We start from the raw sequence: 5,000 nt of genomic DNA, 5'->3' as shown, positions 1-5,000 counted from the left end.
GGAGGAGGAGGGAGAGAGAGGGGCAGAAGAGAGAGAAGAAGCGACGAGAGAAGCGAGAGAAGGGAGAGGAAGAAGAGGGGAGGGTGAGGGCTAAGGCATTGTTTCTTAACCTCGTTTTAACCAGTAACATCTCACAGACGGCTGGTATCACTGTGTGTTTGTCACCTCCATCTTACCGTTGCTAACCAGCTGTCTCTCTCTCAGCGCTGAGGACATTCCGTCTACGTAGTTATAGATGGTGTTAGAGGATCTCGACAGGTCGTCAACATCCTTCTGCATCCTCCTGACTTCCTCTTTTACGTTCCTCTCTTGTTTCAGTATGGCCGTCTTCAGCTCACAGCCTGTAGGACACAGCACCCCCTGTAGGGCCGGAGGAGGAAGGAAACACTGGGTAATGTAGATGCTAAGGAAGTGTTTCCGCTGTGACCGTAAGATCTCTATGGTAGAGATGGTAGTTGCTAATGCTAAGGAAGGGTTTCCGCTGTGACCGTAAGATCGCTATGGTAGAGATGATAGTTGCTAATGCTAAGGAAGGGTTTCCGCTGTGACCGTAAGATCTCTATGGTAGAGATGGTAGTTGCTAATGCTAAGGAAGTGTTTCCGCTGTGACCGTAATATCTCTATGGTAGAGATGATAGTTGCTAATGCTAAGGAAGTGTTTCCGCTGTGACCATAGGATTTCTATGGTAGAGATGGTAGATGTTAATGCTAAGGAAGTGTTTCCGCTGTGACCGTAAGATCTCTATGGTAGAGATGATAGTTGCTAATGCTAAGGAAGGGTTTCCGCTGTGACCGTAAGATCTCTATGGTAGAGATGGTAGTTGCTAATGCTAAGGAAGTGTTTCCGCTGTGACCGTAATATCTCTATGGTAGAGATGATGGTGCTAATGCTAAAGGAAGTGTTTCTGCTGTGACCATAGGATTTCTATGGCAGAGATGGTAGATGTTAATGCTAAGGAAGTGTTTTTCCAATGACTTTAGATGCTAAGGAAGTGTTTCTGCTGTGACCATAGGATCTCTTTGGCAGAGATGGAAGATGCTAATGCTAAGGAAGTATTTTTCCAATGACTTTAGATGCTAAGGAAGTGTTTCTGCTGTGACCATAGGATCTCTATGGCAGAGATGGAAAATGCTAATGCTAAGGATGTGTTGTCTCCACAGCCCATAAGACACAAGGGACTGCATGATTAACTAGACTTGATCAATCAATGTAGAGAGGCTGGATTAATGTAAAAGCAATATCACTGATTAGGTATTGATGAATGATAGTTGATCACCGTCAAGTGTAGTCAAAGCACAACACACCTAACACCTCACCGTCTGTTCAGAATATACAACCTAACACCTCACCGTCTGTTCAGAATATACAACCTAACACCTCACCGTCTGTTCAGAATATACAACCTAACACCTCACCATCTGTTCAGAGGCATGTGTACATCCCCCAGCCTCCGGTTGCTCCTCCTTCTCCTGCTCGGTGCCTCTGGCGGGAGCCTCCGTGGGTCGCCCCCGGTAACGGCCACCACCACTGATGGGAGCGGGGTTGTTGCGGGTGGGGGAGTAGGTCTCACGCCCCTTGGACAAGGGTCGGTGGCCGCGAGGGTCCACCACTGTTTTGGGCTGCGGGGGGAAGGAAGAGAGAGAGACAGAGAGAGAGAGAGAGAGACAGAGAGAGAGAGACAGAGAGAGAGAGAGAGAGAGAGAGACAGAGAGACAGAGAGAGAGAGAGAGACAGAGAGAGAGAGAGAGAGAGAGAGAGAGAGAGACAGAGAAGCGAGAGAGAGTAGAGAGAGACAGAGACAGAGAGAGAGAGAGAGAGAGAGAGAGAGAGAGAGAGAGACAGAGAGAGAGAGAGAGAGAGAGAGAGAGAGAGAGAGAGCAGAGAGAGAGAGAGCAGAGAGAGAGACAGAGAGAGAGAGAGAGAGAGAGGGAGAGTCAGAGAGAGTCAGAGAGAGAGAGAGAGAGAGAGAGAGAGAGAGAGAGAGAGAGAGAGACGAGAGAGAGAGAGAGAGACAGAGAGACAGAGACAGAGAGACAGAGAGAGACAGAGAGAGAGAGAGAGAGAGACAGAGAAAGAGAGAGAGACAGAGAGAGAGAGAGAGAGAGAGAGAGAGAGGCAGAGACAGAGAGAGAGAGAGAGAGAGAGAGAGAGAGAAGAGAGAGGCAGAGATAGAGAGAGACAGAGAGAGAGAGAGAGAGAGAGAGAGAGAGAGACAGAGAGAGAGAAGTGAGAGAGAGAGACAGAGACAGAGAGAGAGAGACAGAGAGAGAGAGACAGAGAGAAGAGACAGAGACAGAGAGAGAGACAGAGAGAGACAGAGAGAGAGACAAGACAGAGAGAGAGAGACAGAGAGAGACAGAGAGAGAGACAGAGAGAGAGAAGAGTTTAGGATGACTTTGTAGGGAGGTCGGTGTGAAGGAACAGTGTGAAGGAACAGTGTGAAGGTCTCTAGTTGAACACACGAATGAAAGAGATTCACTTACATCAGTCTTATCACCCTGTGAAAGATAAACAACATGTAAACATTAGAGTTTAATTCAACAATTACAAATTAAACTTATAAAAATGTACCATTAAAAGTTATTATAAAACTAAATTTGTGAATATGAGAACATCATTATTGCAACAAATTACAATGTAAATGCTATTTTAGGGTTCAGAGAGTGGAAGACAGTAATCAGTAAATTATTAGACCAATAAGAAGAGAGTTCCAAGCCTCTCTGCCAAGAACTCGTTTTTCAGTTTTCCCTCCCCTCTCAGGCCTCCCAGAGAGTCCTAACTAAATGCTTGCTTGTAAAAATTGATCGTTGCTAAGAAGTTATTCTTGTTTCTTTTTTGACCATTTTAACTGAAAACAATCACAGTAAGGTACTTAATTGTTACCAGAAATGATTTGATATTAAGATTAAAACAGCTGCATTTGACCTTTATGGTAGTAATAATAATTGTAATTGTATATATATATATATATATACACACTGATTCAAAAGTTTGGGGTCACTTAGAAATGTCCTTGTTTTTTGAAAGAAAAGCACATTTATGTCCATTAAAATAACATCAAATTGATCAAGAAATACAGTATTGACATTGTTAAAACTTGTTAGGGCCGTGGTGGGAACATAAATCAGCGGAAATGTTCAAGAGCGCCACCTATAGTGGTTGATAAAACTCAAACTTTCATTAAAATGGACATACAATGTACTGAATTAAAGCTACACTCGTTGTGAATCTATCCACCGAGTCAGATTTGTAAAATGCCGGCAAAAGCATGAGAAGCTATTATCTGATAGCATGTATCCCCAGAATACAGCAGCGTCACCTAACGACAGATTTTGCGATAGCCGGGGGCTACTCAAAAGCAGAAATAAAATATAAAACATTCATTACCTTTGACGAGCTTCTTTCTTGGCACTCCTAGATGTCCCATAAACATCATTTGGGTCTTTTTCGATTAAATCGGTCCGTATATAGCCTAGATATCGATCTATGAATACTGTGTGAACAACGGAAAAATAGCGTTTTCTAACGTAACGTCATTTTTAATTAAAAAAGTCGACGATAAACTTTCACAAAACACTTCAAAATACTTTTTGTATTGCAACTTTAGAGTAGTACGTTAATAAGCGATAAAATTGATCAGGAGGCGATGTAAATTCTATAGGTGTCCGTCTGGAAATAATGTCGGAGAAATCTCAACAAAACATCCTGTCGGAGACGGGAAATACGGCTCCCTTGTTCGGTTTGACCAGAAACAAAGCGAGAAGCAAATGGCAAGACTCTAGACATCGTGTGGAAGCTGTAGGTACTGCAACCTCGACCTCATTTAATCCGGTTCACCTTTAACAATTCCTGGGTGGCGCATGGATATTTTATTTCCATTTTCAGTGATCAGATTTTCCTGCACTTTTGATTAAGCATACGTTCTGTTATTATGCAGCCGTGATTTAACCAGTTTAGAAACGTCAGAGTGTTTCTATCCACACATACTAATCATATGCATATACTATATTCCTGGCATGAATAGCAGGGCGCTGAAATGGCGATTTTTAACAAAGCTGCGGTGCAGCTTCCCTAAGAGGTTTTAATGTTGTAAATGACTATTGTAGCAGGAAATTGTTGATTTTTAATGGAATATCTACATAGCGTGCAGAGGCCCATTATCAGCAACCATCACTCCTGTGTTCCAATGGCATGTTGGGTTAGCTAATCCAAGTTTATCATTTTAAAGGCTAATTGATCATTAGAAAACCCTTTTGCAATTATATAAGCACAGCTGAAAAACTGTTGTGCTGTTGTGCTTTAATAAGCAATAAAACTGTACTGTTGTTCTGATTAAAGAAGCAATAAAACTGACTGTTGTAGACTAGTTGAGTATCTGGAGCATCAGCATTTGTGGGTTCAATTACAGGCTCAAAATGGCCAGAAACAAAGACCTTTCTTCTGAAATTCATCAGTCCGATTCTTGTTCTGAAGAAAAAGGCTATTCCATGCGAGAAATTGCCAAAAAACTGGAGATCTCATACAACGTATGTGCTACTCCCTTCACAGAACAGCACAAACTGGCCCTAACAAGAATAGAAGAGGAGTGGGAGGCGGTGCTATAAAATGAGCAAGAGGACAAGTACATTAAAATGTCTAGTTTGAGAAACAGACACTTCACAAGTCCTCAACTGGCAGCTTCAATAAATATTACCCGCAAAAACACCAGTCTCAACGTCAACAGTGAAGAGGCAACTCTGTGATGCTGGCCTTCTATACGAGTTGCAAAGAAAAGAGCATATCTCAGACTGGCCAATAAAGAAAAAGATTAAGATGGGCAAAGAACACAGACAGGAATAGCATCCCGGAGTCAGAATCGTCAGTTACAACATTAACAATGTCTACACTGTATTTCTGATCAATTTGATGCTATTTTTAATGAACAAAACTATTATTTTCTTTTAAAAAAAGGACATGACCCAAATTTTTGAACGGTAGTGTGTATATACATACACATATA

At 42.2% G+C, this 5,000-nt stretch overlaps 1 long non-coding RNA gene and 1 pseudogene across 1 annotated transcript in view; one reads left to right on the top strand and one right to left on the bottom strand.

Moving 5' to 3' along the window:
• LOC135572981 (uncharacterized) overlaps window positions 1-5,000 on the top strand; it is a 62,026-nt gene that overhangs the window by 52,499 nt on the left and 4,527 nt on the right. The window lies entirely within an intron of this gene.
• LOC135573002 (fibrinogen beta chain-like) overlaps window positions 1-5,000 on the bottom strand; it is a 14,296-nt pseudogene that overhangs the window by 7,279 nt on the left and 2,017 nt on the right.

The sequence above is a fragment of the Oncorhynchus nerka genome, linkage group LG8, assembly GCF_034236695.1.
Source record: "Oncorhynchus nerka isolate Pitt River linkage group LG8, Oner_Uvic_2.0, whole genome shotgun sequence".
Taxonomy (NCBI): Eukaryota; Metazoa; Chordata; class Actinopteri; order Salmoniformes; family Salmonidae; genus Oncorhynchus; species Oncorhynchus nerka.
This window is presented reverse-complemented; position numbering and strand designations above follow the sequence as displayed.